A 16,672-nucleotide genomic window follows, 5' to 3' on the forward strand; every position below is an offset into this window, starting at 1 on the left:
GATGGTGACGTTTATGTCGGGGGAGATTTATGGTGTTACACTGATAGTGCCGTGGTGTTGCCTCTTGCTGGAAACCGTTGTTGCCATTGGACCTCCGACGAAGAGTCCAATCCCTCTTTTTTCCTTCCCCATTGGCAACGATCATAGCCTTTTTTCTCCCCATGCAACTATTATGTACTCATTATGGTGACGTTTATGTCGGGGGAGATTGATGGTGTTACATTGATAGTGGCTTGGTGTTGCCTCTCGTTGGAAACCGTTGTTGCCATTGGACCTCCGACGGAGGTCCAGTCCCTCTTTCTTCCTTCCCCATTGGCAACGATCAGAGCCTCTTTTCTCCCCATGCAACTATTTTGTACCCATTAGACCCAGAATGGTGGTCGAACAGGGCTTTTGCAAAGGTGGACCAGAGGCGGTGATATTGGATCGTAGGTGGTGGTGACGATGGCACAAATGAGCGGTTATTAGGTTTAGATTAGGAGTCGTTGAAGGAAATTGAAGGGAGGAGAAACATTGCTTTTTCAGTCAAACATTATTTGAGAGAGAGAGAGAGAGAGAGAGAGAGAGGGTGGGACCCTTGCATATTAATTTTTTTTCCTTTTTAAAAAAAAAATAGAGAAAAGCTCATAAATGGTCTCTATGTAGTGAAATGACGAAAATGCCCTTTACTTAACGGACAAATACTGACGTGGTAAGCCATAAGGACTAAGCATTAAAAGTTTTGAAACCACAGAGACCATCTATGACGTTTTTAAAGTTAGGTACGAAACTTCATATTTTGTGAAACCACAAGGAGCATTTATGATGTTTTGTCTTTATAAAGTGAACTTAATCACAACTAGGGACTATAATACAATCCGACAAGTGTACCTATTTGTATATCATTATAGCAATGGTAAGACCAGAATGTTGAACATTTGAGGAATGGATATGATTCCAATATAAAATATCTAATACTAATTAAACTAAAAAATAATACTAAAATGGGAGTTTTCTGATTTTAAAGTTCAGAAACTTCTTACGTTAATTTTATGCAACTAAATAGCAAACAAGTATTTAAACTAGCAAAATAGAGAAGATTATAATTGAAAACAAGATAATTAAGGTACTTCTGTTTAGACCCAATTCACATCTTGAGTATAGTTGATTTATCTAATAGTGTAATAGATTTAACTTTGTTATTTACTCATTCCTAATTTGACTAGCATTCATGATCAGATTTCTAATCTTTTGATTTTAACAGATTATTAATTGCAGTGATCAAGTCAACTAATTATTCTAAAAATCAGTGTTTAGTTCGAATTATTAAAGACTTGAATATTAAATTGATATCATTGATAATGAAAATCAATTATTTATATATTAATCTTAATCGTATATGTTCTCGCACATAAAAGTTACCGACTTTTCTATTTAACCCTAAGTTTTGATCATACTCTAGTCATACAATCTTAAGGTTCATAAAATCATATGATTCAAGCATATTAAGATAAAATGGTCATCAAACCCTAATAATACTCAGCAATAAATAGAAAAGATTATGACTTTCAAACATAATGATTTTTATCAAGCAAACATAAGGAATAAACAACTAGATTAAATCCGAAATTATTGAAATCAACACATTCTTTTAAGGCTCATCTACTATAAACGAAAGTATAGAGGTTTTAGACCTTGATTAAGCAGAAACGCAAATAAAAACGGAGTAAACTTTGTTAAACATGATTAAAACAAACAAACCAAATGATTATATTTGTTACATACTCTAGAGGTTGAAAGAATGTTGTATTTATAGACATTTAAAATGTCGCGTCGTGGATATGATATTACGGTGTCTTACCGTCTAGAATCTTTCACGTGCCCTCCAAGCAATTTGTGTTGTAGTTTATCTAATATATAAATCGATCACGTCACGAATCCACGGTGCCAATTGTATGTTACCAAGCCGCAGTCTTCAAATTTGTATAATTCTTTGTTGTTTGATTATCCTTTTATCCCAAGAATGTCTTTGTAGCTACAAAACAATATTGACATAATAAGTATCAAATATCTTTAATTAACATCAAAATATAACTAAAAATACTAAGATATCATATAAAATGTATGAATATAAATAGGGATATCAACAATATTGGTAGATATACATTGCCACCCCTTGAACTTATAAGTAGCCTGAGGAAGGATGACTGAACATGAGATAGGAAAAAGTTAAGCAATTTTTCCGACCACATGTTCACGAACGAATGAAGTAACAGATAATCTAATTATATTTTGTATGCTAATAGAGGACTTCATTATATAGAAAATCCGAATGAAATTCATATTGTCAAACCGTGGAGCTCCCATGTCAGTTAGGAACCATCGTGGCCAAATTAACTCTTGATTAGTATTGGCAAGGGTGTTATACTCAACATATGTGTTAGATCTAGAAATTAGGGATTATTTCTTAGTCTGACAAGAAATGACAAAATTGCCAACAAAAACAATTAATATATGGTAGTAGACCACTGTCCTAATTAGCATCTAAGAAGCATTTTAGAATAAGAGACAAGTCACATGAGTTGTGAAGTTTCTGAAACATATGCCCTTATGATATCGAAGAATATGGAGACCAACTACATCACTACATGGTAATAAGAGTAGGAGAAACCATGTATTAACTAATTATGTAAACCATGCATATAGATGAATCGCAAGGAAAAACACACCATTGTAGTCCAATTCATGTGTCTGATGATTCGCAAGGTAAAAACGCAAGAAAAAAAAAATTATAAATAAATCATGTATTTTTCATCTGCACACTATGCATATTCACAACATGCAGTCAGATCATCTGCACACATATGCATGGAAAAAAAGTCTTTTTTTTCAAAAAACAAAATAAGAATGTGTTTGTTATCATGTTTTGTTGACTTAAAGTATGAAATAAATCACTCAAAAATTTGCTTGTTATCAATACATAGAAAACTAAACCGAGTAAATTTGATAAATTAAAAAATGTTAATTTATAATAATAAATTTTAACTAAATAAATAATTATTGTTATATATTGCATATAACCAAATTTAATTTCGATTAAGATACATGTTATGCAGTTTGTAAAATAGTTAAAAAATAGATATAATTATTTTTGGTTTAAAAAGATTTAAAAACATTAGATCTAAAAATATAAAAATTAAAAATTAATTTTTTATTTTTAAAAGTTATTTAATCATAGTTAATTTTTTTTAACTATATTACAATTACTAATGATTATATTTAATAAAAGTAATTTTCAATTATAATACATATATATATATATATATATATATATATATATATATATATATATATATATATCATTTTATTCTATAAAGAAATAAAAAAAATAAAACAAAATAAAAAATCCCACTCCAGTGGAATAAAATAAGAGGAGAAGGAATATATATATATATATATATATATATATATATATATATATATATATATATATATATATATATATATATATATATATATATATATATATATATATATACGTATGGAATGTTCTATCTTATTTTTTGGTGGTAATCAAATATGATTTATTATTATTATTATTATTATTATTATTATTATTATTATTATTATTATTATTTCAGTGTTAATACTTTATTTCATCCTTTCTAGTTACTGTATACCAAAACGCAACCTAATCAGTTACAATCAATTGAGATCTTAAAGAGGGACCATACGCTATCCCAACTTGCAACATTAACTTCCAAATTTAGAAATAGACATATTACAATAAAAAAAGTATTAGTTATATGATTATGATATATCAAGCACTACAATTGAAATAAAGTATATAGAAACAAAAATATGACTTATATGTATATGTATGGTGAATGCACATGTTACATCATATCTTTGAGTCAAAACATGGTTCCTTGTTGTAAACAATCTCAAATATAAGATGTTTCATTTAATGGTGGCAAAATTAAATGATTCTAAGTATCCTTTTTTTTTTAAAAAAAAATTAGGGAATTTTGTGTAATTTGTAAAATTGCAGGTGGCAATTTAATTAAGTTATTTTAGTTTACGTTTTTGTAAATTTTCGCTAAGATTATGTATATTAATTGGTGAGGTCCATAGGCAATTGGTTGTCATGGTGAAAAAGAAAATAAGGGAAATTATATCTAGAAAAAACATTATAAATGGTCCATTTGGTTACCCAAAATCTGAAATTTAGTCTCATGGTTTAAAACCTCATAGATGGTCCATGTGCTTTCAAAACTTTTGACGATTAGTCCTTATTGCTAACTCCGTTAAGTTTTGTCTGTTAATTGAAGGGCATTTACGTCATTTCACTACCACATGGACCATTTATGATGTTTTCTTACTTTGAAAAAAATTATATATATATATATATATATATATATATATATATATATATATATATATATATATATATATATATATATATATATATATACACACACACACACACACAAAGGTGGTCACTCTCTCTTCGATCCCTCCACCCTTGTTCTTCCTCCCTGTTAACCGAAATGCACCAACAATGACATTCCTTTGTCTTTCTCCGAGCATGTCGATTTTGTTTTCGAAATGTCTGATATTGAAGAAGGTGACTTGAAGGGAACATATAAGGTTCAGTCCTAAACTTTGATTTCATGAAACCATGCCTCCTACTTTAAGCAAAAAACACAAATTAGACATAATCATGGTTAATTCGAACTTGGAAGGAGAAGAAAGTTGTTACAGAATGTACGAATCATTAACCTGCAAGTGCCCTCTACGTCTTTCATGAGCTTTGAAACGAGTTATTCACGAAGGTCGTGACCAAAGTGGCGTGAATGGAGGTGCATGTTTCGCTCCAGAATAATGTGGAAAAACATCTCCCCTGAATCCAAAATAGAATACGATTCAAAACTATTTCACGTTTTCAATATAGAATACGAGTTTTATGTTGCACCTACTAACCTAGGGTTCCTAACGATTTCTTAAATTTAAGGTCTTGTTATTCAAACTTTATATGGAACCCTAACAATTAAATGAAATCGAAACCTAAACCTAACACTGAAATATTCAATAAACAATGTATAAAACTATAAGTTACTATTCATAACAGTAGCAATTGGACAGAAACACCGTTGCAAAAAGCTCTAAACTTGTACAAACTAATTGAATATAGAGATAAACAAGGATATTAGTAAGTACTAGATAAAAGAAATCGTTGGCTAATCTTGTGTGACAACCGTCAAAATTCGAGTCGGTTCTAGATTTGACTAGACTTAGTTTCACATATAGGCACAACACATATTAGACTTAGTAATTAGAAGTTAAGTTATAACCTAGTAGAAACTTGGAAACGGATAGAAACAATGGATGGTGTACTTAGATTTCACATTGATATGTGAATTCTACAACTACTTAACTATAGTGACTATCCATATTCGGGTCGCTCTTTGAATCGAACACCTTTTCATGAATCATTAACACACATCATGCATTTGACCTAGTAGTAGAAAATTAGGTCCGATTCTCGTAGGAACTTAAGTCAAAGTTGAAAACTAAGACTAGTATACTTGATTCTTCAATTTCGCGTGAATCTCGAAACCACTACATAGAATGCCAACAAACCGATAAAATAAGTTACAAATATTATTTATAACTATAAAAGAGTTATAATACCATAGGATAAATTGAAGTCTCAAAGATTCTATTGATTTTGATATCTAAAGATTTATTAATTCTCAAAACCCTAAAAGCCCTAAAACCTAAATTTTATAAAATTTGACATCAAGAATTCTATAAAAATAGTTATGAAACTCATAATATTATCCTAAAACAATTAAATTCAAAGAAATATAATCAAGGAAAATAAAATTTAACTCATTAACATTTACCCTTAATTTATGAATCAAAAATCAAGATTTTATGAATAAAAACTTGATTTTAGTGCACATTTTATATAAAAATTGAGATATTTTATAAAAGAAAATGAATGACAAAGGGGTATTATACAAAAAAATTCGGATCCCTCTCTCCCCATATCTCTCTCTCACACTCTCATTCTCCAACACACACACATCTCTCTTCTTTCTCTCTCTAGAAAACTCTCTCTACCTTCTCTCTAATTTTTCTCTCCAAACACCACTCCATTCTCTCTTCCTCCCTCTAAGACCATGAAATTTTCCAGAAAACAAACTCAAGAACACTCCTCAAACTCGAAATCTTCATCATCTTGTGGTATTCTTGAAGGTAAAATCGATTTCTACTTCACTTTTCCTTCAAGTTTTGCTCTTTTTCTTACACTTTCTCCTTCTTCATCTTCTTCAAACTTGTTTTCTTTTTGTTAAAATGGTTTTTAGAACATGATGGATGTATTTTAACACCATGCATGTATGATAAACAAGGTTTCATGTTCATGATCTTAATGCAAAAATCGATTTTAAGGATTAAAACATCAAACTCAAGTTAAGAGTTTTTGAGAAACAAAATTTTATTCATAAATGCATGTATACATTTTGATAAGTTTTAATCTTTTGATCTCTGGAAACATGACCAAAATATGAGTTTATCATGATATATTTAAAATACTTCAAAGGATTTACTCAAGGAAATGATGAAAACTCGCTTTTCTAACCAATCATCATACATGCAATCTGCCAGATTTCTTTACCTGACTTTAAACTATCATATATCACTCATTTCTTAGCCAAAATTGGTGATTCTTTTTCTTAAAGATAATATTTTTCGTTAGCTTTCAAAATCATCTGACCTCACTGGAAAATTCCAATATTTCGATTTTTACCAAATTTTACAAAACTGTTGCTCAAACAGCACTTTCCTTATGAACATTTGTTTTGTGTTGCATGTTCAAAGAACTTATTCATCACTAAAAATCATTCAAAAATTATTTTGAACTCTTAATATCATGTATTAATAGGAACAAAAAGATCTTGATTCAAAAGCCTTTGTAACATGTTGCAAAAATTGTCAAAATAACATCAATAATATTTACATAAATTACAAGAACCAAGTTTTCTCTATAATTTATTGAGTCTTTAGGCATGGTTTTCAACATCAAAAATAAGAAAACAAATTTTCATTGTTATCAAATTGTATGAAGATGAATTTTGGAAATTTTCAGCTCAATATATATTTTTTTATTTTTATATGAAAATAATAAGAAAATAGAGTGTTAAATCATATAAAATACTTAAACTAGTAAATAAATTCTGGAAAAATTCTTGGATGATCCTTTAAGTTAATAAACATCCCCAATGAAGTTTCAATGACTTTTGTTACTGTTTAGTATGTTTTTAATTTTCTTTTTATTTAGCTCTAATAAATCATAAAAGCACTTTAGGGAATGTGAAAATATTATTTCTTATTTTTTGCATCTTGTACCCTGTATTTAAGACTTAGAAAAATATTTTGGGAATTTTTCCAAATGTATATCTATTTTTCCATGATTTTTGTGTTTATAATGGATTAAAAACAAGAAAAATAGTTTTACTCATCAAAAATTAATAAAAAATTACCAGAAACTCTTATAATATGTTAGGATGATAAATAAAAATTTTGATGATTTTTATCTTCTGTATACTATTTTTATTCTATTTTACCAAGATTTAATACACTTAAATGTACAAAAATCATAATATTGGGTTAAACAGTTTATAAATCCATTTTATATTTTTCCCAGCTTAAGTATGTGTAATAAAACTTGTAAAAAAAATATGTGAATTTTTGAAACTGTTATCTATTTATTTCTATTTTATAGAATAAATACATAAAAATCATAAATATTGTGTTAAACTTTTTGAAAACACATATTAATATTTTTCCCAGATTATATACACTGTAAAACAGTTACACAAAAATTATAAGAATTTTCATGATAATTTACTATTTTTCCATGATTTTATGATTATTCATGGAATTAAATGGTGAAAAATAGTTAGACAAATCAAAAATTCAAGAAAAATGATCTTAAGGTCTTTAACTTCAATTAAAACTGAAATGAAAAGTTTGAAAAGTTTAGAACTAAATTGATTTAGTTTTGAATATTCAATCATTGGAACACCTCTAAAATGTTAAATATTAACATTTCAATAATAGAAATTTTCCACTTAAATTGTTATATAACAATTGATTCTTTGAAACTTAATTTCCACAGAAAAATATTTGTAACTTATCAATATTAAATTTTGACACAATATTGACATTATTCTATTGTAGTAGTATGTATACTAGTGTTAGATTTCGATTAGAGACTCATTAGTGTGTAACATCGTTGTAAGAAAACGATAGTGGTACGAGTGGAGCGTAGTTCAAGACACCATTTGCATTATCTCAATGCATTGTGAGTATTCACGACTTCCCTTATTTTCGGTTTTTAAATGTTTTGGGGTGGAAAAGCATGTCCTAAACTATTTATATTCGTTGTATTTATTTGACTCGTATAAACTTGGTTGCTATATTTTGCATATTGTGAGTATTCACCACTCCTCTATTTTCGGTTTTTAAATGTTTTGGGGTGGAAAAGCATGTCCTAAACTATTTATATTCGTTGTATTTATTTGGCTTATGTTTTGGGGTGGAAAAGCATGTCCCGAAAAACTATTATTTGAATGTTGTATTTAAATTGATTTGTATCAAACATGATTGCTATTTTATTGCTATATCTCTCTATGTATGTCTATGCAACACGGAACATGAGAACTTATCGTATTAAGGCCCTTCCCTTATCTCTAACCATTAACTCTTTGAGCCAATGGTCATTATGGATAGCGCTATTAGGAATTGACAACTCCTCACTCGCCCTATTGCTGGAGTGCATGATACCATATTCATCTATGGAACGATAAGCATAGATCTTGATAGGGCTTCAGTCATAAGTTTGGTGGACAACTCATTATTTGCTCATACACATACAAACTTGTTACTCATTATAGCAATAAACTTGTTATTTATTATGGCAATAAACTTGTTTATCAATTATAGTAATCAACTTTGTTTCTCATTATAGCAATGAACTTTGTTCCTCATTACAACAACGAACTTTTATTATTGAAAACTTATATACATGTTTTAGCAATGAAATTGTTTGCTCCTTGTAGCAATGAAATTGATTGCTCATTTTAGCAATGAAACTTGTTTAATTGTTTGACTAACGAACTTTATCTTCCATGAGAATATGAATGTTGCATCTTATTCGGGCAACGTACTTTATCTCTCATGATGGCAAAGAACTTTGTTTTTACAAACTTATTTACTCCTTTTAACAATATACTTTTATTATTGGAAACTTTTATCAAAACTTTGATTTCAATTCATGAACCAATATTATTTTGTTAAAATTGTGAGTACTCACCAACTATTTTTATAGTTGACGCTCGTTTTACATGCTTTTTCAGGAATCATCGAGTAAGTGACACTTAGGGACACTTCACTGTTAGGAGCATTTGCATGTGTTGTATTCCAATTTTCATTGTAATTTTTTTTAAAAGTTATTCAAACCCATTGTAAATTTGTAATGATTTTTAATACTATGGTTGGTGTTGTCTTTTAACTTTTGCTATGAAACCCTTTTTACTGTCACGCCTCGTGTTTCCGCTTTAGCGGGGTGTGACATCTTGTTCCCTATTGCAGACATCACAAAGATTTCAATTTCACACATATATCTACAAGTTGCAGAAATCATACAGATTTGGATTTCAACGGAAAACACGGGAAAAAGGAAAAACGACAGCAGAAAAAAAATTAACGAAAGAAGGAAAATTATTGAAGAAAAACGAACGTCTATTTGTGGGGTGTATAGGTCTTCGGTAAACTGGTGGGTGCGAAGGTCTCCGGCCGATGGCTTCACAGTGGCGAGGATGGTAATTAGTGGCGAGCACGGGAGAAATTGGTTGAGGAGCCGACGAACACAAGAAGAATGGAGGCGTCTGTGTTTGTTTGTGTTGTGTGATGTATGAATGAGAGAGAAGGTAGACCCTCTGCATACTATTATATATATATATATATATATATATATATATATATATATATATATATTAAATAAAAGAAAACATCATAAATGGTCCCTATGATGGTGAAATGACAAAAATGTCCTTCGGTTAACGGACAACCTTAACAGAGTTAGCAATAAGGACCGATTGTCAAAAGTTTTGAAAGCACAAGGACCATCTATAAGGTTTTAAACCACGAGGATTAAACTTCAGATTTTAGGTAACCACAAGGATCATTTATAATGTTTTTTCTTATATCTATATAACCAAACAGTTGCAACCGGTTGAAGAAATGGTCAGGATAATTATTTTCACAGCCAAGACTAGTAAAGATGGCCAGCCATAATTATTTTTTATTTAACTTTTTATTCCTATATATTAGATAATTTATTTATTGAAAAATTATAAAAATATATATGAAAAAATTATTGATATATTTTATTAACTTTTTTTGTTGTGATAATATGTTGTTAAATAAATAAATAAAAAGTTGATTGGCTGTACATATGAATATAAAATAAATTCTGAAAAATAGGTTGTGAACAGTTCTTAAAAAACATAATGTAAATTTAATTAATTATATAAATATTTTTATTTAAAAATCGATTTGGTTCAAAAACGGTCTGATATTTAATTTACTGCACTAAAAAGTTATGAAATTGTTATATTAAATAATAAATTATTCTAATGTCTTATAATAACATTTTTACTGAAATAGCAACTCCATCCGAATTCCACCTATTTATTTTATCGCCTTAAATTAAACTTGTAATGAGAATTAAAAAATTATTAATGATTCGAAACTTTGATCATTGTTCCAAAATAATTTAAACGTTTGTGTATGCATGTACACATTTATGGGTAGTAAAGTTGATGAATGCTTTCTTTGTAAGTTTCATTGTGAGAAAAATATGCATTCTAAAAGAATGAGGTGTTTAGCTAGTCTAAAAGGACTTGTAATGTTCATTTAGAAAGAATATGCACTCTGAGGGCAATGATGTTGGCAATGTATGAATATGGTGGCGATGCGTGAAGTTGGTGGTGATGTGTGAAAATGAGGAAGATTGTGGCAATGCAGAAATGGTGATTGCATAAAATGACGAAGATGGTGGCGATGCAGAAATGGTGATTGCATATATGCATAATTTAGATAATAATTAGTTTAATTAACTAAATTATTATAATAGTTCAACATATTTTTTAAATACCATACATATATCATCATATTTTATTATCACACACACACACACACACACACATATATATATATATATATATATATATATATATATATATATATATATATATATATATATATATATATATATATATATATATATATATATATATATATATATAATGCTTTCTCATACTTGTATTGATAGTCTATTAGTCTTAAAGTCCAAGGAAAGATATGAAGTGAAGATCGAAGCTTGAAGAAATTAATAGAAAAAATCTAAAGAAAACTAAAATTTTGGAATTTATCACAAGGTGCGCGCAACATCCAGGCCCTTGGGCTGGTGACCTATTTAAGGGGTATAAAATCCTAGATTTTGTCATTCTAAGCTCCCACAACCTCTAGAAAATCCTTAGGTGAAACCCTAAACTCATATCTCTTGTTCTTGAGCATTTTGTTGACTTTTGTGCTTATTTTTTTAATTTTGGTGAAGCTTGAAGATAAAAAATAAAAAAAAAAAAAATCTTTTGTGACAAGTAAGGTTGTTCCAAGTGTAGATCCATCAAAATCACTCTATTTTTGGACTTTTGTTAGTAAAATGTTCATATCTTTCTCTTTAGCTATTTAGATCTTGTTATAGGTTGTTTTTAGCACTTTTTGGTCATTTCGCCTGTGTTCTTGCAGTTGAGAGAACTCCAACTCCTTTTGAGTACCTTGGATTACATCATGAAATTATTGGACTTGGAAAAATGGAATCTTGTGCATTCCCATTAATTCATGCAAAACTTATGGCCTTTCTACTCATTTATAAACTTTAAGTTTAGATCTTCGTTGTTTAGACCATCCTAATGGATAAAGTTGAAAACTTTATCCATTAAAAGGCTATTGGGAATTATATATTAGAATTAGAAGCCTTGACTTAATGAAATAAGTCAAAAACCCTTTTGAAAATGGTTTTGGGGCGACACATCTTTTAAAGGGCATCAGGGCGCTTCTATTTTTTGTTCAAACGCGTCTAAATTGAACTGGAATCCAACTATTTTGTCATGTTGTGGGCGTTGGGCGCAGCGTGCCTTTTGACAAGAAGTTTAACTTTTTGAATGAGTTTGACCTTGGGTCAAACTTTAGGTTTTTGGGTCATAGACTGAGGTTTGACATTTACCTAATGTATATGTGGTTCATGAGACCGGCCTTTACATTTATTTGTGTGTAGCTATGATTTACAGGTTTCTACGAGGTGAGTTTTTTCACTATATTATATATTACAATATGTATTTGATGTATGTTAGGATGTAGTTATGTTGTTGCGTTCTTTTAGGCAAGTAGACTAGTTTAGTTAGTTGCATGTTGTTGTTGGATTTTTTGTTTGTCTATCTGTTATATATGTCGACATATCATGTTATGAGTTAAGTGTCGTCTAGCTTTGTGCTGAAGGTCAAGATACTCAAGGCGGTCCAACTTTGTGATAAAGGCCAAGGGTGGACCAGCTTTGTGCTGAAGGTCAGGGGCAGTCCAACTTTATGCTAAAGGGCAAAAAGGGTGGACGAGCTTTGTGCTGAAGACCAAAAAGGAGGACCAGTTTTTTGCTGAAGGCCATTATTCGCATGCATTGTATGTATATTATTGTATGTGATATTTTGGGGAACTCATTAAAATTTGTGCTTATAATTGTTGATTAAATGTTTTTCATATACTTTTCTGATAAGAAGTCGTGACTATATACACATATCATCAACTTTTATGTTTTCAGACTTTGGCAATGATTTTATTTATACTCTAATCTTGAATTTTGGATTAAGTTTTGTGAACAAGTGTTTCTATCTTGATTATGGTTTTATGAAAATGGAAATTTATCCTATTTAAAAATGGATAACATTATTATGAAAATTGGGATGTTACAAGTTGGTATCAGAGCCCTGGTTTGAAGGATTTAGATGAACATTCATGTGATTCCAAACTCAAACTAGGATTTGAGAACTTATACAAACATTTTCAAAAAAAAAATTTAATAAAAGGGAAAAGAGATGCGATGTGTACAGTTAGTCGGAGTTGGAAAAGAAAAGTGGTTCCCAATATATCCATACTAAGTTACATATGTTGATATGTGAATTGTTAGAAATGCATGCTACTATGTAAGCTAAGGATCTTTTCAGGAATTTCATGTTAGAATTTTCTAACACTTGAGATTCCTTGTTGCCTTAAAGTTTACTTGGATATTTGTTATTTGAATTTTATGCTAACATTTCTACTTTTTAAGAGAATGCTTTAGGGTTGTACATAATTAGTATTAGATAGCCTTAGAATTGTTGATTTGTCTGTATTGCATGTTGTTGTCTAATGAATACCTTATGGTAGAGACATTCATTCAAATGTCTATCTTATCCTTGATTATATACAACTTGCATTCATGTGTCGATTATCAGCGTTAGAAGAGACATTTATTAAGACAATATAGCGGAAGAATCCTAAAAGGGGATCCTAGGAAGATTAGTGGTGTATGCTTGTTTGAGCACGTGTACATGTGATTAGAACGTTTAGTAGTGGTCATGTGTAGTGAATTGGGAATTTGAGGTAATTCTTGGGATGGGTATGAATAGTTATCAAACATAGTATTGAACCATACTAATGGAAGAATAGGATCTATACGGGGATCAGAAAGACAAAACGTTACTAAGGAGCTAGTAGATTCTTGATAGTGTTGTATGACATTATTGTTCATTTATATTATGTTTCCTTATCTATCAGTCTTATGGTTACGGTTGGGCATAATGATGATGATTATGGTATTTGTTTGGTCCTAAATGGCCATGGTAGATTGGGTGGTTGATTCTATGGTCTCGAGGGCCTTATTCGAGGTAATATCAGTTTGAGTTATGGGACTTAAGAAGGAAGTAATTGTAATGATCCACATGAGGATTGCAACAACCTTTTTCAGGAAGGTCAATCGATGGTTGGTGATGTCGTTTGCTAGGACATGATTATTTTTTTTCCCGGCCTTCTATGTTCGAAGGAGAAAAGGTCAAATTCTTATCAGTCGAGGGATATAAGAGAGGAATTTGTTTTTCTACATCAACTTCTACCCAAGTAGGCAAAATGACTATTTTTGTTCTTCCTTATGTCAATTTGTGCAGAGAATGTCCGATATTTCTACATCTTATTTTTTGAGAGTTGTATGTATTTAGATTATTGAACTTCATTATTCGTATGTGTTTTATTTCACGAGCATTCAGAATGTAGCAAGATTGCTTAGAACAAGAATGGTGGGTGGAAATTAATAGATAATTTCATGACAGTTGAGATTCACCACACCAACATGTCAAAATATAACATGAGATACAAGCTACTAAAGTAGGAAACAAGAATGAGAATGAAGATTCTTTAAATAATGACATTTTATTCTTATAAAATGAAGAATCTTTCAAGAATGACTTGCTATAAATCATTGTATTCTTATAGAATGTGATAAAAATCCAAGAATGACATCGTATTTTTATACAATGTGACTACAAATTTGTTCTTTTGTTTATTTTTAGACCTTAGAATCTTGAATTGTTAATAATACCTGACAATTCTTTAAGAATGTTGTTATTCTTCAGCTCATGGTTCAAAATTTTGTTATTTTTCAATACGTTCATTCAATAGAATATATATTCTTTCAAAATATTCTATCAGAATTTGTATTCTCTTAGAATATGTATTCTTACAGAATGTCCGAATTTAGAGAATTAGTATCCTTTAAAATCACATTTCAAAATTAAGAGAATTAATTATTCCTTAAAATCTTATTTTCCTTTTTTAAATAAATTTTAATTGACTAAAATACCCTTAAGTCACCATTTCATTTAATTAGAACCAGGAGGTGTTTCCGTGCCTTGCCACAAGATGGTATTTTTTTGTAAATCTTTTGCTGAAACACTCAATATATACACAAATTGAGAATGCACAACACACACCATAAAAAGTTAAAAGAAATGATATGGCATTCATTTTTGTAATTTTTAAATACATATTCAAAAAGAACCTTATATAGCAGGTCCAAAAGAAGAAGTATTAAATGGAAATAGTAGAAGAAGGTAGTTATACTTTCATTTTCCCCAGTGTTTCTGTAAAACACAAAAAATAGCATTGTACTTTCTAAAAAAAGTAAACAAAAATATAAAACAGTAAAATTCCATAAATATGAAAATCAAATAGTGTGTTGCTATAAAAGATTTCGCAAACAGCTTTTGTTGCAAATCACAAAAAAATGTTATGTTAAAGAGATCAATTGGCGGGGTATTTTAAGCTCTATTTCGGTTTTAAAAGTTAAATGTCTGACGAAATTTAAATATTTTTTTTATTTTAATGATATTATTAAAGGAAGAAATTATTTAAAAGTAAAATGTTATTATGGGAAAATACTACCATAGCTATTGTTGTCTCCCACAAGTGTTTGTTGTAAGATACATGAAAAAAAATCTTATTTAACTATTTGCTTACGATCTAACCTTTAATATATATATATATATATATATATATATATATATATATATATATATATATATATATATATATATATATATATATATATATATATATATATATATATATATATATAGAGAGAGAGAGAGAGAGAGAGAGAAAAGGGTAAAGAAAAATACCTTGTGATCAGATTTCCATTGGTGACTAATGAATGAAGTGAATTCCTTAACTGGTGCATAATAATCAACTAATCCTAAAAGTGTAGCAGTATGTGTATGCATTTAAACAATAAACAACTGCAAAACTATAACTCTAATTCAATAACTTTTTCAACAGTAAATAATTAAAAGACCAAAATGTAAAATTTAAAAATCTCACATGAACAACACAAGTGACGAATGATGTCCAATTACTTCAAATAACTGCTAAAAGCTCAAATACCATTTTTTTTATCTTTTTCAATATATGTTAAAGGTTAATTAACGCACCTCAGTTTTTAGTAATTACAATATAAAGGATTGAAATCTTTCCATCCTACATTACCCCGGCATTGTGAAATCCATAAAAACTAAAAAGTTTAAAGATTTTGACAGAATTACAATAAAAAGGGTTGAAAAGCTTCCATCCTACATGAGAACAATCTGAATTGATTTAACCAAAAGTCATTACAAAAGAAAGACCATACAAAGACTAAAAACTTGGACAATTATACATAAATGACAAAAATAGTTCTTCAACTATATTTATAAATATATTAACACCCCCCCTCAAACTCAAGATGGTTCATGAGGGACCAAATTGAGTTTGGAAAGTAGAATAGAGAAGCGTCTTGGATGATGAGCTTTAGTGAAGATATCAGCAGGTTGGTCGGTAGATGAGATTGGAGATAGAGTAATGGTATTGCGAATGACATGTTGTCGAACAAAATGACAATCGATCTCAATGTGTTTGGTGCGCTCATGGAACACGTCATTGTAAGCAATCTGAATGGCACTTGTATTATCACACCATATGACGGTCGGTGAAGAAAGAG

This window comes from Lactuca sativa, chromosome 9 (assembly GCF_002870075.4).
Source record: "Lactuca sativa cultivar Salinas chromosome 9, Lsat_Salinas_v11, whole genome shotgun sequence".
NCBI lineage: Eukaryota > Viridiplantae > Streptophyta > Magnoliopsida > Asterales > Asteraceae > Lactuca > Lactuca sativa.